The following is a 25,735-nucleotide window of genomic DNA, read 5'->3' on the forward strand; positions in this document are numbered from 1 at the left end:
ATTGATGAAAAATATAATCTAATTGTGCACACTAATGTAATACTTACCATGTTCCATATATGATAACAAATGAGTTTATCACTTGAAATAACATCACGATAGTATATTTATTTTAATACAGAACTACTATTATTATTAATTTTAATAGAGTACTTAAATCCGCCAAAAGTTATCTATGATATTTGATTATGTAAAAATGATTAAAAATATATAAGAAAATATAAATGAAATATGATTATAATAGATAGATGGATAGATATGAGTAAGAAAATAAAAATACGATAAATATTTATGATGATGATGAATGTTTTACTACGAGAGGAAGAATATTTTTATAAAATGGCGGAGATGAGTAATTGTTCTGTGCAAATAATAATAATAATAATAAGCAGTATTTATGAGCAGAAATGTATAGCTATCGAGATGTCATGGTAACATTGGAGCAAGATACGATCAAGAAAGTTATCCAATCGATAAACCAAATGCATGGACTACATAGTCATTTTAATTCTGCATGTTGACTGTTATTGTTATTATTTCATGTAATATATTTTTGCAATAGACGATAAAACTGCATGTGTATCTTATGTTTTATTTGTTTTTCTATGTCTATCTTTGATCAAAAATCATATATATATATGTATATACATATTGAATCTGGATACCTTCTGAAGTTCCCAAGCCGTTACGCGCGAGGGTGGCGACTCCGTTGATGCCGGGCCAAATTTGATAGATGTCTACATATAAATTATAAGTATCGCCATTTTCCTGACCATCTCATCTACGGGTTGAGGAGGTGCAGTTCAATTTCTATAGAGACAGCAGATTAATACGTATATTCAACGACTATCAAGTTTTCGTTGAAGTGGGTTTCTATTTTGTTTTGTTTGTTAATTCGTATATATATATATATATATATATATATATATATATATATATATATATATATATATATATCAGAGGTTCCAAACCTTGTTCATCTGATGCTCCCTTTGTAAATCCTGCATATTTCACGGAATTGTGCCGTCTGTGAAGCCTATCCTAAATTTAAATTGTGGATCAGGGTGTCTATTAAAATTCCAAAATGAAATTTCGTAACTTTTTCGTGACCTTTTCTTTACCAAATCATAATTTTTTTTTAACATTTTCAATAGCGAATTCGGGTGCGAATTAGGCCGAATTCTCCTCCATGCGATAGAAACGTACTTTGCTTGCAATTTGGTAGCGTCTATCAAGCCGACCATAGACATTTTTGGTAGTGAATTTTGACGTTTTATAGAACAAAATTTTTCAATCTGTACTTACATTTGCACAGTTAAAAAAAATCGTGACCTGAACGCTAAATTTCGTGACTTTTATGACCGTTCTCTGATTTCGTGACATTCGTGACTTTCGTGACCGACAGACACCCTGTGAATGGTAATTACAAATTATACTTTATTCATAATTTCACATTTTATTTCTGTCAATAACTTGGTGTGCTCAATTTTATTAGATTGATTGGATTATTTAACGGGGACGACATGTCGCGAATGATCGACATGTTTTTAATCAATCTCTCTCTCTCTTTCTATATATATAAACGAAAGCCACTACGTTTGTGATTTCGTACCCCTTGAACCACCCGACAATCTCGATCAAATTTTCAACATAGATGAGGTTCGGGCCTGGACTGGTTTATATCATTTCCTTTGATGTTACAACTTAGGGGAGGACGATGAAGGAGACATTTAAAAATGATTGAAAATGGACGATATTAGTTTCAGATACAAAGTTTTCGAAGTCGCGGAGATAAACAGTGACACTTCTCATGTCGTTTAAATCCAAATTCAGTCCCGCAACTTGGGGGAGGGAGAGATATATAAAAATGATCGAAAATGGCCGATATTAATGTCGAATCCACAGTCCACGGGTTTGCTGAGATAAACACTGACACTTCCGATGTCGTTTAAATCCAAATTCAACCGTTTATCTCCAAAATGAAACGTATTCTTCCCGTGCGAAGAGCAAGTATTCTGCTAGTAAATCATAATCGCCATCATAGGTATTATGCCATTATTGGCAGGTCACTTGCAGCAATTGACAATCTTCCACCCTCCACGGTCTTCAGCTAACCTCTTTGTTTTCATCTGCTTTAATGCCATCCATCAGTTGTCAGTGGTGGAAAGGAAAACAAGCAAAAGCTAAAAAGGAACCATCCATCAGATAACGTTAATAATTTCTACCCTGTAAATAAATGCGAGAATAAAGTTATAAAAAGGAACTATCCTCAAAAACCTAATATTATTAAACACTTCTAAATGTATTCTGAGGTCTGGCTATTCGGGACATTCCATAAGATTGTTCGAAATACTCGGTGGGACAATACATTTTCCGACGGTTCGAGTCCACGTACTAAACATGAATGTGTGCTATGAGCGTGTTTGAAACACATGCGCTCCATAATCTAATATAAACAAAATGAAGAGTTTGTGTGTTTGACTGTCTATCTGTGTGCGCCCTGGGGACAAGACGAGTGGACCGAGAGTTACCAAATATGGGGTCACGGGTACCTTGGTCTAGGCTCCATACCAAGACGAAGCGTTTTTTTTTTTTAAATTTTATCCAGGGGGTCTTAGGGAGGCGAGACATATAAAAATAATCCAGAATGACCGATATTATATCAAATCCAGTCTTCCCGGTCGCTGAGATCAATGTTGAAACTCCCACAGGCGTTGTCTTACAAATACAGCTCCCAGTTCACGTAGTTACTAACTAAAAACAATATTTAACTAAGTAATCCTCGGTAGTATAGTGGTTAGTATCCCCGCCTGTCACGCGGGAGACCGGGGTTCGATTCCCCGCCGGGGAGGATTTACTTTTTTTTTTAATTGCGTATAGATTAGTTCCTCTCATCTTCCGATTTTCAAAATTTTCTTGTAGGCCTTATATCTGGAGAACTACATACAGAAGCATAGTTGGTGTGAGCCGAACCCAAACTATCAGTTAACTCAAAATGATGTGCTTATTCCGTAGAAAATACGAAAACTCGATTTAAGGGAAGTTCAAAAATTTTCTGGTCCCTGATCCAATCCATCCATACACTAAATATGGATGTGGATGCTTCCAACAGTTCAGTAAAGTGAAATTTATCAAAATTGAAAAGGTATACAAAACTTTACGACGAAGTACTCTTCTTGTTACAAGAACATGTTTTCCCTTTACTTTGCCGCCTATGTGCAGTACACCTACGCTTCTCCAAAAGCAGACACGAATAATAAAGCATCTTTTTTTGCATTCATTCGCCACATTTTGTTGTTTATAAGACCAAAGAAACTTCGCCTCCGTGCAGCTTACGCCTATCTGTACAACAAAGAACGTAAAAGCACTTGGGGCCTTCATCATTTGTGTATTTCAGTTCTTTAGCATCACATATTTATACACAAGAGATCTTTTAACAGACGCAACGTACTTAAGAGTCTTCTTCCCGGCGAAATTAAAATACCGCTAATTTTACAGTAATTATGCGATATCTTCAAATAGATAAAAGATAATTGAAATATGGAACAAGAGCGCCCTAGACAATATTATTTTGCGTGAGGTACCGTCATCACAAGTCACCTAGTGGCTTTCCGTTTTAAGCTGTTCAGAAACGCGAAAATAAATGCTCGAGCTCAAAATGGCTCGAAATCGAAAGCAGATAAGTGAGTCGTGATAACGGTTTCTCATGTAAAATAATATTGTCTAGGGCGCTCTTGTTCCACATTTCGATTATCTTTTATCTATTTGAAGATATCACATAATTACTGTAAAATTAGCGGTATTTTAATTTCGACCTGGATGAACTCTTAAACGATAGAAAGCAAAAAAAGACTGTCTTCACGTCTCTCTCTCTTGTAGGGAATGATACATTGCTGTGGACTATAAAAGAGCGGACGTATCTATTTTCTTTCTTTCCCTTTTAATTGAGGCTGCCATGTCTTCCTCTCTCTCAAGTGTTTGATAAAAGAACTTGTCCTTCATCCAAACAACGTGCCGCTTTGAACTTGATATGCCCTGAGTTATGACCTATATCAACAAAAATAATATGTTCTATTATACGGAATGTCATAAATGAAGATGACTACAGTAAATATTTAGTATAACTTCCATATATCATTTGCTTGAAAGTAAGTAATTTACTGTTTTTCACTGTCATTCAAACAAATACATACAAACATACAAAGTGCAAGGCACGAGAAATAAACTCGTACCGAGAAAGTACGGCTGAGAAAGGCAGGAAAATCATTCTTAATACCCGGCTTCCTACGATTCTATTTTGTATTATCCTCCACCTTCTTGGATGATTTAAATGCCATTTTCCTTTAAATATCCCGATAGGATTGTATGAACCTTGATTAGCGTTTAGGATTTAGATTTCTGGGCTTTCGGCATCTAAGGCCATTTAGCCCTTCACGTTTTGAGGGATGACGTCCCTCGGTGAGCACACAATCCGCGGAAAGGGAAGGAAGAAAGGATTGGGGAAGGAAGGAAGCGGCCTGGGACCTATAAGTCAGGTACAACCCCGGCATTTGCCTGGTGTGAATGAGGAAAACCCAGGAAAACCTCATTCCGGGTGGCTGGCCTGAAAAGCGTTTTTACACTATTATAAAACAGTTATTGTAAACAACTGTTGTGTGAACCTTGAGTGTGTATTATCCATGCGAGTGATATGTTTCGTCCATTTTAGGCCTGTGGATTTTATTATCTGTACGACTTCGATTACCTGTAGCCAGTGGCACGGACGCCGACCTTGGAGAAGGGAGGTCGCAGGAGACGATATTTACAGATACCTGAACGCCTCCCTACGTTATACAGAAAGCGACGCCACTGGCCAGTGATACACGCAAGGGATAAGTTTACGGGTTTTAATTTGTCCCAAAAGTCTCTAATTCAACAAAAATTTACCATATCAAGAAATATATATGAAACTAGATCTATCCTCATTGATTCTTGATTGGGGTTTAATTGGGATAAAAACGGTCTTTTGTCTCCGTATCGAAAAGGACAATGGTGAACACAATTCTTTAAGGGTCACATTTGTTTAAGGCTCTTCACTACAGCGAAATTAAACTATATCTTCAAAACAAATAAAAATATTTGAAAAGCAGAAACGTAGTGAACTAGACAATACAATTTTGCTTGTGATACCATTATCACAACTCATCTATCTGCTTACGATTTGCAACTGTAGATAGATTTAGCATTTTTTGCGGTTTCTATAAATAGCGACATACCAAAAGCAGATAGGTGAATTGTGGTAAAGGTATCACATGCAAAATCGTATTATCTAGTTCACTACGTTTCTGCTTTTCAAATATTTTTGTTTTGACGATATAGAAAAACTTTAAAATTAGCGGTAGTTTAATTTCGCTGTAGTGAAGACTCTTAATAGAGAAGTGACACAGCTCAAAAATGGTCTTTATTACTATATAGTGTTAAAAATTATATTTATAATAATGCAAAACATCTCTGTCTGTGAGTAACGCTAATATGTGAACTTCATTTAAGAGTTGTGGGATGCATAAAAACTAGGCAAAGAATATTTCAATATTTTAATTCCTTATTATAAATACAAGACACAAGAGACTGTCGCTTACGCTGATTTCCCATAATTCATAATGAGGCTAACAGTTGTCGGTAGCCGAGCTCCTTCCTACCTGATGACAAGAGATTAGCGTTGAGGCAATCTTCAAACGATCCGATTCCCGGCGGGAGCTCATGTGGTTCGGATTCCACGTTAATCAGTAGATCCGCGTCTCATATAGCCTCGCTGCTGAACGGGACGTTAAACTCAAAATCAACTCAACTCAACTCAAACGATCCGATGGTTTGGAGGATTATGCGCTATACCGCGCCCCGTGACTACTAACCAAAAGACAACAGATGAAAATCGTGTAACGTTCACTGCTACTAAATTAGATAGAAATGGCCGACATTTGAAACGTTACGTTCTTTATGAGATACCTTTTCCAAATCCACACTGTTGCCTTGGCGTATTTCTAATTAACTGTGGGAAAGAAACCGTACTGCTACCCAAGGGTGCCGTTTTCGCTGTAAATTTGGAGGGTCCAATTCAGATGCAGAAGGTATATATATGAGGATTTTAAGACAGATTGCATTCAAATTATGCCAAATATTGTATATTCATAAATACAATAGGGGCCCAGGCCCCCCAGGATCGGCACCCTTGCCGCTACCTTACAATTTTTAACATGCATATGCTAAAATGGAATACCGCAAGAGACCTTCAAGTTAGCGAATATATTTCGGTATATAAACACATAATTAAAAATGCCTGTATACGTGCTCCAGCACAATTTCGAAAATGTTTATCAAACGTAGCTTTAAAAGTTATTCATAATATATCGGTTTCTTAAAAGTCAGTTAATTTTCTTGTGAAGGAAGTTAAGAAGGGAATCATTAATGAGATCAAAAATCAGTTTAAAATACTTGGCAGCGGTGGGATTCGAACCCACGCCCCCGAAGAGACTGGTGCCTTAAACCAGCGCCTTAGACCGCTCGGCCACGCTACCTTACATGTACGCACTATGGAAAGAAGTAGAATTCGTAACACATCCTTCGATAAACAACAAACCACGTAATTATCTCCTGGCTTTTTGCCACAGCATTGTTTCACTTGAACGCCGGACTTTTAAAGTACGATTTCTATATAGGAAAATATACATGGCGTAAATACTTTCCCATATGTTTCTACAAAGAGAGTTTTATAAACATTTTCGAGCTAAAACGTTAAGTGTGAAGTTACCAATTTGTTAAATGAATTTTATCACAAATATGTTTTTATTTACACTTATTAAACACTATATGCATACAGAGAGAACAAAGTTACACAAAAACACCGCTGATTAGCATATTTTTGCATCTAGGTGGGAAATCTTTTGAAGAAAGTGAGCCCAAGAAAAAGAAAAAAAAAAGATATCGGACACTTTTCATCCAAGCGAAGCAAGTAGGTAGTCGCTGGTTGCCATTTGTTGCATCAGACTATAACGTCTTCTCCACTTTCCCTTGATACGGATTCCGTTTCCATTCAATAAAAAAACAGCTGCTCGAGCCTATTCGTATGTGTGGTTCACACACGCACACACACATGTATATATATGTGTAATATCGTTTTCCTCTTTCTTCTCCTTCCCCTAGCCAACAATGTTGCCACATTTTAACAAATCTCCTTCAAAGCCATCAACTTATCTGCATCGCCCTTCTTCTGCTGAAAAGACTAAGAGCAGAGAAGACCAAAGCCTCACAGACGCATGCATCAGTCGTACGTCATTCGATACTCCCTTGTACTTTCACACACTTCCACTTACTAACCATATCGTATTGTGCTCAATTTCCAATGTAAACCACATCTCCTGGTTCGGTTTAATCCGGCAGTGTATTTCTTCAGAAAGCCAGGGGGGAAAAAGGGGAGAAGGAAGGCCAAATTGCAACACTATACTACTTCAATTAATCTACTAAACAGCTTTACAACAAATTTGATGATTAAAAGACTTTTTACAAGAATCAGCGAACACTTGCGACTGATGGATCAAGGCGCTCATACTTAATTGTGCATGATCTCTCTATGCCTTATACAGAGTGTCAGTCTCGGACTGGGGGATATAAGGCCCATCTTCTCTTTCCATGCAGCTGCCTCACATAGTATACTAAGTTACAGAATCTTGTAAAACCTTTGTGATGGGGGGTGACATTTCTTCATAAAGCTGTCAGGTTTATTTACGTGTGGTAATGAGACCCAAAGTTAGGGGCTTGTTCTGTTTCTTTATGGTGTTACAATAACTTGTCAAATGACTAACAGAGGGCCCCAGCAGGACTTTATAAAAGTCAGTCTCATTTCAGCATTCTAATACACATTTAGAGAATATGATTCTTCATATTGTTGAAATATATTCTCACTAGACCACAAACAAAGGGCCCCAAACAGGATTTTATAATACAGATCTCTTTTATACAGAATATCGAACTGCTATAAATAATCATTTAACAAGTGATGTGGACATTTTTTTCTAGCTACCCGGTGTGTAAAAGAGCAAAATAGTGAGTTTTGGCGAAAAGATATTACTTTTGCACTTTTTTTCCTGCTTGTTAACATTACCTGTGTAAAATGGCAACGTAATGCCGTATCTGAAAATTTGTTCAATAAATAAATATTAAGAAAGGGACCCGGCAGGGATTCCTGCCCTCCTACCCCGGCCAGCCCAAGCCTGCAGGGTGTTACAAAAATTTGTTACATTTTTTGGGAATAGATAGCTCACATGAAAATAAAGAAAAAAAGTTCATATGAACCTGTGCTCAAAAGTGGATAGTTTCCGAGTTATAGGGTGTCGAAAAGGTGAAACAAGTGGACTTAAAAGTTCATAGTTCCACTACTATAATACCGATCGTAGTCGGGTCAAGACATCACTGAGGAACTAGTATGTGAATTATCCAAATATCCATCTTTTAGAACCTCCGGTACATGCGCAATCATTTTTAGAGGCTGATTGGCAGTACTTGATCACTCTCCACCTACTTCTCTCAAAATTGGTGTGCAAGTACTGGAGCATTTTAAAACATGAATATTTGGATAGTTTACATACCAGTTCCTCAGTGATGTCTTGACTCGACTACGATAGGTCCCATAGTAGTGGAGCTATGAACTTTTAAAATTCACTTGTTTCATGCTTTCGGCGCCCTTTAACTTTAAAACTATCCACTTTTGAACACACTTTTTTCTTATTTTGATGTGACAATATTGAGACACATTTTTGTTACACCTGTGTAAGAATAGGTCCTGAGTGAATCGACTGATCAACGTCCAGACCAAAACGCTGTGCGTAAGGTACCACTAAGGATTCTTATATAAAAAGAAAGAAAAAAAAATCGACGAAGGGAAAAGATTTAGGACTTTATATATCTGGGCTCTCAGCATCTTATGGCCATTTAACCCGTCACATATGAGAGATGACATCCCTCGGCGAGCTCACTATCCGTGGAAATGGAATGTAGAAAGGATTGGGGAAGGAAGAAAACCACCTGGACCTATAAGATAAATACCACGCCTGGTGGGAATGAGGAAAACCCAGGAAAACCTCATTCAGGGTGGCTGGCCTGAAAAAGAGTTTTTACACTATTATTAAACAGTTACCTTTTATATATTAATGATTTTGAAAAAAGCATATCTTCGGCAGATGTTACCCTTTTCGCTGACGATACCACTCTGCTAGTGAGTGGAAAAAATGAAAAATTATTGGAACAGAATGCTAGGCAAACACTAAATGAAGTATCTCTTTGGATGAAGAACAATAATCTTTTTGTTAATGTTGAAAAATCCATTGCTATAAATTTTCATAACAAGTGCAGTAAACCAATATACCCTAACCTATATCTGAACCAAAATAAAATTAACTATACAACACACTGTTCGTTTTTAGGTCTTACTATAGATCATAACCTGACATGGGAATTTCATATAGAGTCAGTTATTAATAAATTAAATAGAATATGTTATGCACTAAGGATTATTAGAAAGAAGGTAAATTTAAAATTAGCTAAAACCTTGTACCATTCGTGTTTTAATTCTATCTTGCAATATGGTATCATGTTCTGGGGAAATTCAAGTCAGAGATTTAATGTTTTCAAAATTCAGAAGAAAGCCATAAGAATAATTTGTGATAAGAAGCCGAAATTTTCTTGTAGACATTTGTTTAAGGAGGTCAATATACTTCCTCTGGATAGTTTATATTTGTATCGTCTCTTTTTGTATTTGAAAGAACACTCATCGGCATTCGTAACAAACAAGGATGTACATAATCATAATACGCGAAATAAGAATGATTTTCATTTGTGTAATCACCGGTCAGCAATATATCAAAAAAGTGTAAGTTATGGTGGTGTTAAGTTGTACAACATGTTGCCTATTGATATAAAGTATGAAGCAAATATGAAAAGGTTCAGACAAAAGTTAAAATTATTTCTATTAGAAAATTCTTGTTATACGATTGAGGAGTACGTAAATGTCATGACAAGGTAATATTACTTTATTTTACTCATGTAATTTTTTTTTTCTAATATGACGCATGTTACACTTACCTGAGGACATTCCTCGTACTTGTAAGTTCATACAAAAGAAATAAATACAATACAATACAATACACTTTTTCGACCCCCACTGGGAATCGAAGCCGGGACCGCTCGCGACGAAGGCGAGAGCGTTAGCGACTACGCTACACGGGGCCACGACAAGGGGAAAATAGGAGTGGCAGTTATTATATTAAAATGTCCATAGGAATCTCTGTCCTTCATTTGGTATAAAACGAAGTGGTGGAATTTGGGCAGTGGATTATCACCATCTGTCTGTAAATGGTGAGGCAATGAGAAGTGTAGAAGTGGATGAACCATTAAACTATCTGGACTGTCAATGTACTCACAGGTGAACCCACTGGGTCCGGAGCCCTTCTCTCAAAATTTCGTAATTCGACGTATGTGCACTCTCTTAATAAGACTATATTTGTTCAGCAAAGAATGATTGATGTAGTCTTTTGATCTTACACTTCACTTGCACTCTTTCTTTCCTTATAAAAATTATCTAGTTTTATATATTTTTCTGAGAATATAGGTGACAGTACTTGACAATTACTTATCGTATTTTCGGGTTTAGAATAACACGTTTGATACTACATAGACGTATTGGATCCCCCACAGAAAAAAAAAAAAAAAAAACTTTGGACGCCTCTCAACAAAAAATTCTAGGTACGCGTCTTGTTTGGACCCTTCATTCAAAATAATTAAATGCGTGTTTCAGCGTGTTTAGATGTTTGACCTAGGATCGAAGAAAAAAACAAAACGTGTGTGAGAGTGCTTTCATCTGCAAAAACAATTAAGGATCAAAGAAACAAATCAGAGCGATCCAAAATCCTATCTCCCCCTCCTCCCAGTTAGCACATTTTCCATGAACAAAAATAGACGACCAAAATGTTGACTCTAGACTATCTGGGAATGCTCCTCTGTATTTTTAAAATACTGTTACTCTCGTCAATTTACACTTTGATAATAACATATCTGACAAGTTTGCTTATTGATAACGTTCAATTATCTTTTGTTTGGCTGTAGGAAAAATGTGGGTTAATGCCAAGATCTTCGAGGTGATGTTAAGTAATCTGGCGGGCTGACATGACATTATGAACTCAAGAGTGTGGCCCAGTGGGAATAATCCATCCGTGCATAGGCGCTGACTTTGGGGGGGGAGGCAGGACACTTTTGCCCCCCTTAAGAGTCTTCATCCCGGCGAAATTAAAATACCGCTAATTCTACAGTAATTATGTGATATCTTCAAATAGATAAAAGATAATCGAAATGTGGAACAAGAGCGCCCTAGACAATATTATTTTACATGAGAAACTGTTATCACGACTCACTTATCTGCTTTCGATTTCGAGCCATTTTGAAAATCGGCATTTATTTTCGCGTTTCTAAACCGCTGAAAACGGAAAGCCACTAGGTGACATGTGATAACGGTACCTCATGCAAAATAATATTGTCTACGGTGCTCTTGTTCCATATTTTAATTATCTTTTATCTGTTTGAAGATATCACATAATTACTGTAAAATTAGCGGTATTTTAATTTCGCCGGGATGAAGACTCTTAATATTTAAAGGTGGGGTGTTCGCCCCTCAATATAATCCAGTTGAGGAAAAATTAACAAAGAGGAGTAAGAATTCCTGTCGTAAACCTGGTCGTACCTTTAATTCAATATTAGGAACAGCCTTCTTATTCAATAGAAAACGCCACTTTCAAAGCTGTGTTTAATAGACACTGAGGCTTCAACCAACACTATGGCAGCAATGATATGACAAGGGAAGATCAATGTGGTGCGCAAACTTGCAGTGAAGTTCCCAAATTTTGAACTTCAATTTGTTTTAATGCCTTTAGGCAAATTTGATTCAGGTCGAGAATTTCGCAGCAGAGCGGATGCAGCGGACCGAGATCCTGGGGGGGAGGGGGTGGCTTCATCAATCGGTTGATAGAAAACGGCTGAATATGATTATACCGGTATATTTATTCATTGGTTGGGCTCCCCAATATTTTCTTCAAGTCGGCGCCTATGCATCCGCGGATTCAAAATTCCCTCCCTGTCCAGGAGATTATGGCACTTTATCTCCTTACACTGGAGTCGTTAGTTTTTAAATCTGGGGGCGGAGGGTCGGATGAATCAAAATCTAACCAATAACTACCAGTACATTCCACAGCGCCGTTCATACACAATGTATTTACTGCATATTATAGCACACAATTACCGTTGTGAGATTAAATTTCTATAACATCTTTATAACGGACACCTCTCCATAACGGACAAAAATTCATGTCCCATTGGTGTCCGTTATTCAGAGATTTCACTGTATTAGACTTGGCCATACGGTGACCGTTTGAAGTGACGAAAATGTTGAAAGAGTGAGGGAAAAGCTTATTGAAAATCTTTGCCAGTCTCTCAGGGTGATTGCGGAAGACTTGAACATTAGTAAGGATACTGTTAGGAAGATCGTGGGACATTATCTACAAAAGAAGAAGATTTGTGCTCCACAGTCTGACAGCGGAGCAAAAAGAAGACCGGTTGTCGTCGTGTCAGGAGTGAGTCCAACTGGCCGAAAATGACCCAGAATGGTTTAAGAAAATCATAACTGGTGGTGAATCATTCTTCTACGTTGAAAGGCAAAAATTTTGTCTGAATTCAAGACATCCAAAGTGCTGTGACGAAGGAACTCAACACTATATATAATGTGGAAATAAACATAATTTTTACGTTTGGAACTTTGCACTATTTATCACGTCGTCTCTTGATCTCTACAAAGGAATTTATAATGGATAAAATTTAATATTAAAGAATGATTTAATTTAATATTAAACACGTTTTCAAAACAAAACCATTGTTTCAGAGGTAGTTCAGAACCATTGTTCCAGAAAGACAATTCCAGTCCGTCACTTATGCAAAGTAGATACTGGTGCCATTAAGTTTATAAAGCATGATAGGGTGGCCAGTTCTTTTGCCCTGTGGTCAGGGCTGGATTAACCCATTTGGAGTCCCGGGGCTAGAAAAAATATGTGGCCCTGCTGACTTCACGTAATACATATTTGTGAAAGTACAGTAGGAAAGTGAAGGAATTATGTTTCATATTTTTGGTCTATTTTATGATGATGATTGTATTTTGATGATTCTTCTTAGATAGCCAGTTGAGATTTTGATCAGAGTGTAGGCCCCTCTCCACCCGGAGGCCCAGGGCTATAGCCCCCCTAAAGTCCCTCCCTTAATCCGGCCCTACCTGTGGTTCTAAAGGGAATTTGTAAAACTGGAAATCACACAGCAGGATCAAACATTAAGACTAAATGAACCACGTAAACAAGAAGTGATCAATCTATTACTTCATTACATAAATATTTCCTTAATTGGGTCTTTTTGCATATGACAATTAACATTTCTTCAGTTACTAGCTTCTCTGCCTTCCAATTATTGTTATACAGGGTGGACCAAAAGTAGGTATACAGTACCGCATTGCATTTTGTATCATTTCCTATTGTTATCCGTCAGGTTGATTTAGTTTCTTTATTATTTGTTCTTAATGTGTTTTTACTTACTTCTTAAGCTCGCAAGAGCCGAAGCAAACAAACCCATAAACTAGAATGTTATACTTGATCAATGCAGGGGTGTATACCTACTTTTGGGCCACCCTGTAGATGTAGGGATATTAAAATAATCATATTGGCGTAACAGACTAGTCTATACAGCGTGAGCTTGGTAATTATATTAGTCGTGGTACGTTGCAAGATCAACAACCGTCTACTACATATTATCATAAACCAGTGTTTCCCAATCTGTGGTCCGGGGGCCCGTGAAATATTGAAAGAGGGTCCGTGGAACACTGCATTTTGATTAAACTTTATCTTATTTTGCTTACATCTGGTACATTTGGAATGTGCATTACTTAAGTTTCAACCAATTGAAAACAATAGGCTATAAAAATAAAAGAAGACGTAAAATTACCAACCTAAAGTGCAAGATTCATCACCCATCATATTAGGTTGAATTCATAATACTAGTACTAACTGGTATTGTCTATTCTTTCGAATATTTCTATTTATAGCAGCATTGCAGTAAATTATACGTTTAGTGTTGAAAAAATATAATTCATTATTTAATTTTAATGATATGTAAAATGTATTTTTTTTTTTTTTTTAAATCTTTCATTTCATGAAAGATCGCGGACAATTAACAGTTGCTACTAGACATCAACGACATCAGAAAGACTGGGAAACGCTCTCGTAAACCACAAGACGAATTCTGATGTCAGAAGTACTCAAGAACTCTTCACGAAGGAATTATCATATCTATACTGGGTAAAATAACATTTTAGGTCATCCTAACACCCCATTCCTCGCTTTTTCCTTGTGGATAAGCTTTGATACGACATCACGTCTCACGCTTATGTTGGCTAGGCTAAAGGAGACAGTGGCGATGGGGAATGAATGAAAATGATGGAATGAAGAAAGTGGAAGGAAACGGGAGAACCCCGACAAAACCTACGCACACAGTGTTCGTCCACCACAAAATCCACTTGGCGGGAGCTGGATATTAGTTTCCATGATCATTTCACGTACATTCTACGTAATCCAGGCACGACAGAGACACGAATACAGAAACATCGAAGACAGTTAAAATTTCCACCCTTGCATTTCAGAGGGATTCGATTAAGATTGTCAGCCTAATGTTTCAGACCACTCGGCTACGCCCACCGGCTACCACTGACCCACCACGCCCCACATCATTTCAGTATATTATTTTATTAGACTTTTGATTCCCATTGTCACCTTTAGCTTATAAGACGCAAACCGATATAACAGTTAAGGGTATTCATTATAGGGAAATTGAACTACCGCTAATTTTAGATTTTTGGGTAATATTTCCAAAACAAATAAAAATATTCGAAAAGCAGAAACGTAGTGAACTATACAATACGAATTTGCATGTGATACCTTTATCACAATTTAAATATCTGTTTTTGGTATGCCGCTATTTACAGAAACCGCAGAAAAAAAATACTGCTAAATTATTTATAATTGCAAATCGAAAGCAGATAGATGAGTTGTGATAACGGTATCACATGCAAAATCGTATTGTCTAGTTCACTACATTTCTGCTTTTCAAAAATTTTTATTTGTTTTCAAGATATTACCGAAAAACTCTAAAATTAGCGGTAGTTTAATTTCGCTGTAGTGAAGATCCTTAAGACGAAAACACCACATTGAAAATTTAAAGAAAATCTATGCACACACGACGGACTTTAGTAAAAGGGAAACACTGGACCTACAGCTTCTTAATTGCTCAGGAATAAATCAGAAAGTGCAGATGGGTGTCCAAAAAAGGAATTGGGCAACAACATTAAAAAAAAAAAAAAAAAAAAATTACCGGTAGCAGATGGAAAAAGCGAAACCTTGAAAAATTATGCGACCTCAAAACATAGTTTTTGGCTGTTTCCTTTTTTTTCTTGCTTGCTATGATAATGACCTTTGCTTTTGTTGTGGTACGAAAACATATCACATACGCATATGAGAGGCGAGGCACGGGCTATCAAACACGAGAGATAGGCTACCACACGAAGAATTTTGTATTCCGCTCACGGAATTCACAACAGGAAGTAACGAAAAGAAATCCTACATAACTTTAACAAAGAGGACTGAATGCAAAACACAAATACAACCAGAAATCGCAAAACGATTGTAAGTGCTTATTTGGGCTGTTGCAGGCTTTATACCTCCCCTCTTAACGTAGCTATTTATTTCTTGTTCTTTCTTAAGAGACTGTCAGGTTAAAATATACGTTGATTGTAATGACAAATAATAATAATAATAATAATAATAATAATAATAATAATAATAATAATAATAATAATGATAATGATAAATAAATAAATAAATATTTTAGGTTATCGTCCCATGATTATGTTGGTTTGGCTAAGGGAGAGATGATTAAGAGTTTTCATCCCGGCGAAAATTAAAATACCGCTAATTTTACAGTAATTATGTGATATCTTCAAACAGATAAAAGATAATTGAAATATGGAACAAGAGCGCCCTAGACATTATTTTGCGTGAGGTACCGTTATCACAAGTCACCTAGTGGCTTTCCGTTTTCAGCTGTTTAAAAACGCGAAAATAAATGCCGATTTTCAAAATGGCTCGAAATCGAAAGCAGATAAGTGAGTCGTGAGTAGGGCGCTCTTGTTCCACATTTCGATACTCTTTGATCTATTTGAAGATATCACATAATTACTGTAAAATTAGCGGTATTTTAATTTCGCCGGGATGAAGACTCTTAAGGCAAGAGAATCATAATGAAAAAATGGTGAAATGAAAATATAGGAGAAAACGGGAGTACCCCGAGAAAAACCCACGGACACGATGTTGTCCACCACAAATTTACTTAGCCGGGATCGCACCAGGGACCTCACGCACTAGTGGTAAGCCCTTTACGACTGAGGCACTGTACCTCCGTTGATATCAAGAGAATTAGGCTTGTCAGACGTCCCGGTTTGATCGGGACAGTCTCTGTTTTCAAGGGTTGTCCCAGTGTCCCGAGCGGTTTTGTGTTTAGTTCCGGTCAGACGGTGAATTTTAATTTTTAGTCGCGAAGTCATTTAACAACTTCTAGCGCTTTTTCGTAGCGCATACAAAAGTTTAATAGAAAATTCAATAGCGAGAGGATTAATACTCTGCGAAAAGAACTTTGCAATGACTTGCAATGAATTCCTAGATAAAAATAATTGCCTTTTCAGCAGAGAAGCTATATGAGACAGAACCTACTGATTAACGTGGAATCCGAACCACATGAGCTTCCGCCAGGAATCGAACCAGGTCTCCCGTGCCAAAATGAAGAGTATATATAGTGATCAATAGTTTTGCAAAATCAATAGTTTAAGTCAATTTTCTGAAGGTTGAAGGAAAAGAATCCATCGGCAGCAGACACTTAGCATTTCCAAAGGAATTCCTCATTTAAACTTACATCACAAATGCCTAAAGGCATTTAAAAAACTCAAATTTAATTCGAATGTACTGGTAGTTATTGGTGCACCCCCCTCAGAGAATCCTGGATATATATGAGTGTGTGTGTGTGTGTGTGTGTGTTTATGTATATATTTAAAGCAGAAACAACAGGGTAGGCTAGCTAAATATTCACTGCTTGAGAAATTAGAACACCAAATCTGAATATTGAACAGTAAGACTAAAATTTTAGGCCTACCTCATACTGATTTCTGCATTATTATTATTATTATTATTATTATTATTATTATTATTATTATTATTATTATTATTATTATTATTATTATTTGATAGGCCTACTACAAATCAAAATAGTACATTTGTAGATACTAATATAGTATGCAGTGTAAATGTTTGAATTCTGAGTGGTGTGAAGAGTACATCTTATATTAGAATTTTGAAGAACATGCACTATGGAGTTGAAAATTTATCACAAGATTTTTTGATAAAATATTGGCATTCACAATGTCCCGGTTTGGAGCTTCAGAAATCTGGGAAGTCTAGATAGTGGTTTATCACCAAATATTCTCCACTGCCAGGAATACTATGAAAAGCGTGAGCCTTTTGCTACCTAGATGTTTGGGAATCTTCCTGAGGGAAATGTATAAAATGAAGTGAATTCTTTCATTTAACGTCCCACTATTGTCTCCTTTAGGCTTAGGAATACGGATGATTGGTGGAATGAAAATGTGGGGAAAGGGGAGAACCACGGGAAAACCCATGGAAATAATACTGTCCACCACAAACTCATGGCCTGACATCAAACCAGGGACCTGTTGCACCGCATGAGCGCTCTACCATGTCGATTTTTTTTTGTCTTAAAAAAAATAAGGAGAGAGGGATTAACGTTACAGAAAGTATTCATTGAAAATGATGTAATGAAGGACTTAAATATTCACACAATAATGTCACAGAAATCAAATATGGTTTGTTTTGTGAAACATCCGAAACACATTAAGTTCCCGCTGGGAATCAAGGTCCGAATGTTCACCATTTAACCACTTAGTACCCTGAGGTACCTCTTCACAGGGTACGAATTTCCCTTAAAATACGTTCGTAATGGTGCGTTGTCCACAATTCTTTCGAAAGAGAATATTAAGTGTTATTTTAAATTTTCACAACTAATGTACCGGGAAATTCTGACAGGAATTTTTGTTGTGATAAAGCAAAGTGTATCGTTTCAGACAATTTGATTGTTACGCACTTGCACTCAAAATGAAAAGAAATAAAATTTCAAGTTTTACGGTACCAGTGGGCATCTGGCCCGGGACCGGGGAGTCTAGCCCCCCCCAGTTTTTTGAGTGGCAAAAATAATTTAAGCTATTATTTATATACTTTTAAAAATTTTTAGTAAACTCATCGCGTTTCATAGTTTGGGTTCTGACTGTTCCCCCGTTTTTACTTTCTAGACCTGCCAATGAGTTTTACGTCTCACTCTTATGCTCTTGGACGAATAACCAAGTAAATGATTCTGAAATAATTGGTAGTATGAGAATGTGGGAGGATGCACGAGAACCCTGAGAAAGCCCACACAATTCCACTACATAAGTTCATCAAACGAGGGGTCGCGGTGGCTCAGTAGTAGAACGTTCATCTATGGTGCACGAGGTCCTTGGTTTGATCCCAGCTCGCACCAAGTGAACTTTGTTGTGAACAAACACCGTGCATGTGGGTTTTCTCGGGCTTCTCCCATTTCCTTCCACTTTCTTCATTCTACCATTTCATTCACTTCTTACCATCACTGTCTCCTTTAGCCGGCATAAGCGCGGCACATAAAACTTTTAAAGGTCATCAAAAATAGCCTCTCTCCTTTAGATTATTCAAATATTTAACATCAGCCAAATACAAAAATAAATATGTAATTGTTTTTTAAAAGAATGCGTATAAAATTAGGCAGATTCTTATCACACAGATAAAACAAAAATCTTTTCGCCAATGCTATTCTGTGTGCTAAGAAAACACATGCTCAAGCTCACTAACCTAACCCAATAGCTAATTTAAGCTATTAGAATTGATACAAAAGAAATTTTACAACACCCGAACTTCAATTACATATCTCCAGGGTTTTTTTAGTGCTCGGATGGATGGAACTTGAATGCAACTTACCACAGAGTAACGCAGTGGGTGGTTTATATCTCGAAAACGTGATCTCGCGTCAAACACACTCGAGGCCGTGCTGTTGTCATCACGTGAGAATAAGCTTCACTTCATCTTCATCATCATCTCCAAAAACACACGAAAATTTCTTCACTACGATCTACAATCAAAATCCTAAGACTTTTTTGCCATGCGATTTCATTCCACACACACATACACAATGAACAGAAACAGCTGCACACAGCAAAGGAACTGAACTCACCGATCTGTCATTGAGAGAGATCCGACACCACACCACACCACACAGCACGTGAGTTTCGTTTCGTATCGGCTCCAAAGTCTGTTTGAGGACAACGCGGGAACCGCTGGAGTCTTGTTGCCCGGAGCAACGAGTTACAGCCCGGCCCAACTTCGGCGTAACGATACTGCAATGTGTGAAGGATCTGGGACGCGGCGTGTGCTATAGATCCTCTCTGAGTTATGCATACTAAGCGAGTGGATACGATAACAAGGAAAATACACAACGTGAAACGTCGAGGTATTTTCTTACAATTGGGCTGAGGGAGGGGGAAGACAACAAACCAGAAGTGTGATAGATTCTCACTAAATCGGACAGTTTCAATATATTAATGTTTAATGTTCTTTCTCAAATTATATAAAAATTAAATAATAGATCTTTGACTTGAAGTTCTGGGTTCAATTTCTGAAGCAGGTGATCCTGATAAACTTGCAATATATACTGCAGTATAAGCCCAACAAAGTTATACATCTAGCAATCCATATACCGAGGGAAATTTCCCCCAAGTACCTGCGTTTGCCAAGTGCTTGTCTTCAAGGGCATTAACACGTTTCGCACTGTGTAATCGATGGGCAATTTCCAGATCACTCTTAATAGGTTTTGTGAAAAAGAAAAATTATAATTCAAATTGTTTTCAATAACTGACCAACGGGTCGGACGATAGGGTTAGGCGGGCCGCATATGGCCCGTGGGCCGGCTGTTGCACATGGATGATCTTAGATAAGAGTGTGCTCTTATTGCGGGAAAACAGTGAACTTTGGAATAATCGTGGTTGGGGGGATTGAGAATTCGGAGCCAGCACAATAAGTCAGCCGCCGGGGCCAACTAGTAGCCAGTCTGGCCCTGTAAAACTTAGATCATATTTAACTTTCGTGACAAGTTCAGTATGGTTGATTAGGATTAGGAATTCGATTTCTAATCTTTCGGCAGCTATGACCATGTAAGCTTGTCACGTGTGAGGGATGATGTCCCTCAGCGAACACACTATCCAGAGAATCGGGAAGGAAAAAAGAATTCGGAAAGGAAGGAAGCGACTTGGGACCATTATGTTACGTATCATTCCGACATTTGCATGCTGCGAATGTGAAAAGCCTCACTCACGATAAATGGCATGAAAAAAGCTGTTACACTTTTTGGACCGAGTGTCCCCTTCGTGAAGCGAACCCAGGACCAGTCGCGAGAGCATTAGCGATTAAGCTACGCGGGGCCACAAATCCAGTAATTGAGATCAGATCCCTTCTGGCTAAGTGTAAGTATTTTCGTCTTTAGTACGAACAGTCGTTCTTTCAGAAAAAAATGTTCCAGGGGGGGACTCCTGGTACTATTCTATTTATTATACTATAGACGTATTATTTTGGTGTTCTCCGGGAGGTGGCACTCTCAGAGCTCCGGGGAGGTAGTGCCCCCCATAAAAACATTTCTGGAAGAAACACTAAGTACCAAGGTTCGATTCTCAGTGGGACCTCATGTTTTTCGGATCCCACATTAAGCAAAAGTTTTGCTCCTGAAAAAGCCTCTAAACTCAAGTCAAATCAAATAACAATATCGCATTTAGTACAGTGGCAGAGCAACTGGAAAGACCTCTTGTATTTTAAATGGGACTACTTCCACCTACTAAACTGTTTAGGTGCCGATACTTCCAGCAGCTGCGGCAGGGTTTGCCCAAATGGGCCCAGCCCGAAAAAACCCGGTGGGTTTTTTCGGGTTGGACCCACCTGAAAAAACCCACTTTAAAACCCACCTGGGTTTTTGACCTATTTGTTAGTATATTATTGGTACAACTAAGGTGATCACATTGTAAGTGATTTTTATCAGATTTTAGACTTTCCTTGGGCGAATTAGAGGCTTTCACGTTAAGGTATACAACAACATTCAACATAATACCTTTATAAAATTCTGAATGCACTAAATGATTTTTTTTTTTTAAACTTACCTTAGCTTGAAATAGTTATAGAACAAATTAATGTATGAATTAGCTTATAGCCTATTTGAAGTAAAATAAGCAATTTAGTACTTTAGTACTTTTGGGCCTGAGTGTCCCACGTCTCCGTAATTTAGTTGGGACAGGGAAATGTCCCGTATTTTAACTCCGTTCCATTTCTGCTATCAATATCAGCTTATTCGAAAAGCAGAGCTCATAGCGAGTCACTTTTTTTTAACTAAAAGTTACTTTTTTGGGAGGTAAATTGACTTTTTCGTGTGATTTATGTTTTGCATTGGCAGTTTTCTAAGAAAAATATTTAAAAAATAAATGGAAAAAGACAGAAACTTGTTACTCATTACTCTTTTGAAAGCTTCAGTACTTGCTGCCACATGTGAAACAGTCAGCTTTATTCTCACTTCAGCTTATTCTTTCTAAAGCACAGCGGATGGTTGGTGGATACTTAAGCTCTCAAGGTGGGGTTGAGAACCCTTCTGTGTCTATTCTTTCTTCTATCATAATAATCTTTCGTTTTTTTCTCGTAATAGTTAACGCTCCGCTCAACGTTGTGTGTGTGTGTATTTGTGTGGTTCATCATGTTCGTCTTGTGTTATCAGGGTGCCTATCGGTCACGGAAGTCACGAAAAAGTCACGAAATTTAGCTTTTGGGTCACGATTTTTTTTATCTGTACAAATGTAAGTACAGATTGGAAAATTTTGTTCTATGAAACGTCAAAATTTACCACCAAAATTGTCTATGGTCGGCTTTAGACGCTACCAAATTGCATGCAAACCACACTTATATCGCATGGATGAAAATTCGACCTAATTCGCACCCAAATTCACTCTTGAGAGTTTTGCGAAATTTTATGATTTGGTAAAGAAAAAGTCACGAAATGTCATTATGCTTCTTGTATGTTCTTAAGAGTAGGTATGAATTTGAATATTTCACGGCTTTGAGAACTCTGCTAAGTTAAAGATAATGTCTAGGATGAAGAAATTCAAAGTAGCCCAGAACTGGTTCCACTTACTCAGAAGCTTCTTACATCTGCTAAGTCTGCTTACCGTAACTACAAAGCATACTTAGAAAACCTAAGAAAGGAAGTAAAGAAGAAGAAGAAGTAAAGAAGACAAGATGAAACAAAACAACAAATAAAGAGAGAGGTGATGGAGAAATTAACAGATGAAAAAAGAGCATGATGAGATTTTGGTCACTTTTTCGTGTGTTTTTGGTCACTTTTCAACTATTTACAAGAGACCAGACCACTATGAGCCCTGGAAAAGTGAAAAACAAAAAATTCTGACATTGGCTGGGAATCCTGTAGTTAGTGAATGAACAGTACGCTGTTGCAAGTAACAGTTTCGAGGAAGTTATTACATCACCCTGTTCGACTTGATAGCGAGCGAAATTTGCAAAGCTACTTTTCTACATTTACAAACACAGGGAAGATGACTAACCTTTTCTTCAGCAACACATTAGATAAGTTAGCAAGAATTATAATCTTTTTCAGAGGCTAGGGGCACAGAATTGTGCTTAGGTCCAGGTCTTAGAAAAATGTAAAGTGCTGACAATTACACGAGGGAGAAAAATCGGCTTTTCATCAGATTAAACTGATGAACGAACGTAATTTTGGCAAATACAGCCATGTAAATAAATATTGCTACACGCGCGAAGAATATTGAAGGTATATTGTACCACTGATTTAAATAATTTGCATATTGTTTTCCTGTAAAGCATTTTTATAGCACATCTTAAGTTTTTAGGCATCTTCAGACTGTACAATTAATTGCAGGGTACGAACAGAGAAAAGCAGCTGCTGCTTAGTGAACTTTCACCTATTATATTCTTGAAAATAATAATAATAATAATAATAATAATAATAATAATAATAATAATAAATTAAATAAAATGAAATCGTTTAGTTTTAGTCTCACGGTTATGCCTGCTATGCTCAAGGTGATGGTGATGATGAGAAATGAATGAAATGACGGAATGAAGAAAGTGGGAGGAAACGTGAGGATCCCGAGAAAACCCACGCACAAGGTGTTTGTCTACCACAAAGCTCACTTGGCGCGATCTGGGATCGAACTAGGAACCCCATGCACTAGAGGTGAACGCTCTACCACTGAGCCACCGCGGCCTATTGTGCTTTTGTTCATAACTAGACTGTACAGTTCATTGCATTGTGTGGAAAGTTGAGGGAAGGGGGGGGGGATCTGAGGTGTCCCGTATTCTCATGGAGAAAATATGGCAGGTTTATTTACGCTGGAAGATGTTAATTTCATGTAAGACATTTTAAAACGTAACGTTTATTTCATACAACATGAATTGTATCTTTGTTTTAAATTAATAGACCCCTTTTGGTATTCATATTTGGCGAACGTCAGTCAGGCTTCTGGATGACTTGATCTACATTTGTTCGTTTGTCTGCCGAGCTCCTTCATGGCTATGCGGTTAGTGTACGCGTCTTCGGCGTGAGACCCGGGTTTGCTTCCCGGAGGGAGCTCATGTGGTTCGGATTCCACGTTAATCAGTAGGTCCCGTCTCATATAGACTCGCTACTGAAAGGGACGTTAAACACAAAATCAACTCAACTCGTTTGTTTCCCTCTATCACACACACTACAGGGTACAACTTTCGGTCTTTTAAGTTCACCATTCACTAGTTACTGTCCGTCCGCCTTTGCCTGAAATACCTTTGGACATTTTATTTCTCCTTATAAAATTTTCAGAGTACAAGCACGAGACACTCTAAATTACCTGTATAGATTTTGGCGGCATACCAACGTAAATATCAAAATGGCGGCCATTTTTTCAAAACAGCTAGTATCCACGCTAGGAAGCGCAATTTTCAGTCTTTTAAGTTGAAATTTTGACGGTGGAAGCACGAGATATGGTAAATTTGCTGTATAGATTTTCTCGGCGATCGAATGTAAAATTTCAAAATAGCGGCCATTTTTTTCAAAACAGCAGTGAGTAGAAAATTGTTGCAAGTTGTGACAATGACAATCTTGAAATATAAATCACATTTTAACACTTTTACCCCAAAGACATTGAAATATTTCGAAAAAACCCGATTAAACCCGAAAAAACCCAATTAAACCCGAAAATACCCGAAAAAACCCATATGGGCCCAGGTGGGTTGGGCTTTTTCATAAAAGCCCGGGTGTTTTTCAAACCCTGAGCTGCGGGATATTGAAATTTTGTGATGTTTTAGGGTTTGTGATGTAACCAACAGGAAAAGTCCGAAATGTTTTATATAAAGAGGGTAGAGTTATATATGTATCAGATATTGTTGATGTGACAGCGTTCGCAATTTTCGACCGTACCAAGATAATACATGACATATGCATTTGGGTGGTAGAGTACTTCATTTCATTTGTGTGTCTGCTCCATTATTCCAATCTTCTTTCAAAATGGCGGCCGTTTCAAAATTGAAAACGTATGTAACTTTCTTACTATTGATCGTAGAGAAAAATGAAAAGGCGTTGTAACAAAAAATAAAAATGGTAGTTAGCAAAAAAAAAGTCACTGTAAGGCCGTATGCCGAGCAACCGCAGGGGTCTGGGGGGGGGGACCTCAACCATACAAAGGATAGTGTTCCTTATAAAATTACATTATCAGTCTTTCTTTGTACTGAAAATTATCGTCACTTTGTCTAACTGAAGTACACGAGACCAAGGTACTTCGATAAAGTTTTTTTTTTTTTTTTTTTTTTTTAACAAAGCATGTTAAACACAAACGATCTTCTCATTGGCCCGCTCAAGATTCTTAGCAACGCTACTGTTTTGTGCGACAGACGCGGATTTGATTCCCGACAGAAAGTCATATAGTTCGGACCGAGGGTGCCGATTTCCCTGTAACTTTGGAGGGGGGGCCCATAACAATAAAAAATACATACAAAAATATATATTCATAAAAATACATGGGGCCCACATGAGCTTTGTGGGCCCCAGGCCCCCCAGGATCGGCGCCCTTGGTTCGGACACTACGTTATGTTACTATACCTCCTCATCCTTAGATAAACTGCAAACTAACCAACCAATCTAGTCTAGTAGCGTTGCGAATCCCCCGAAATTCCAAAAATGTTAGTACAAACAGTTCTAAAGGCAGAGCACTGGCTATATGCAGTCATATTCTTGGTTTTACCGAAAAACTCTTAACAATTGCACACAACCTTGAAAAATATGTACTGAAAACGTATCACACGATTCATAACAATTGGAAATGTAGGAGTTTGAAGCATTTTTTATATAAACTTTTAGGAATCACAGCTGAAAGCACCCTTCCCGTAGGTCTATCGTTTAG

At 37.5% G+C, this 25,735-nt stretch overlaps 2 protein-coding genes and 2 non-coding genes across 11 annotated transcripts in view; 1 reads left to right on the forward strand and 3 right to left on the reverse strand.

Moving 5' to 3' along the window:
• Positions 1–19,605, reverse strand: part of LOC145693650 (uncharacterized) — a 363,723-nt gene extending 344,118 nt beyond the window's left edge. For 5 of the 8 annotated variants that reach the window (XR_014132812.1, XM_081769862.1, XM_081769860.1 and 2 more), the window contains exon 1: positions 19,218–19,598. The gene's annotated coding sequence lies outside the window, so the exon portion shown is untranslated. Of the gene's footprint in view, positions 1–19,217 lie in introns of all 8 variants that reach the window. The other 3 variants (XM_081769857.1, XM_081769856.1, XM_081769858.1) reach the window with 3 other exon arrangements.
• Positions 1–25,735, reverse strand: part of LOC145693651 (uncharacterized) — a 226,476-nt gene that overhangs the window by 77,580 nt on the left and 123,161 nt on the right. The gene's annotated exons all lie outside the window — the stretch shown is intronic.
• TRNAD-GUC (transfer RNA aspartic acid (anticodon GUC)) lies at positions 2,780–2,851 on the forward strand. The gene has a single exon. It is a non-coding gene; the product is annotated as a tRNA-Asp (tRNA).
• On the reverse strand, positions 6,473–6,554 carry TRNAL-AAG (transfer RNA leucine (anticodon AAG)). The gene has a single exon. It is a non-coding gene; the product is annotated as a tRNA-Leu (tRNA).

Source organism: Thermobia domestica, chromosome 8 (genome assembly GCF_964235325.1).
Source record: "Thermobia domestica chromosome 8, izTheDome1.hap1.1, whole genome shotgun sequence".
Taxonomy (NCBI): domain Eukaryota; kingdom Metazoa; phylum Arthropoda; class Insecta; order Zygentoma; family Lepismatidae; genus Thermobia; species Thermobia domestica.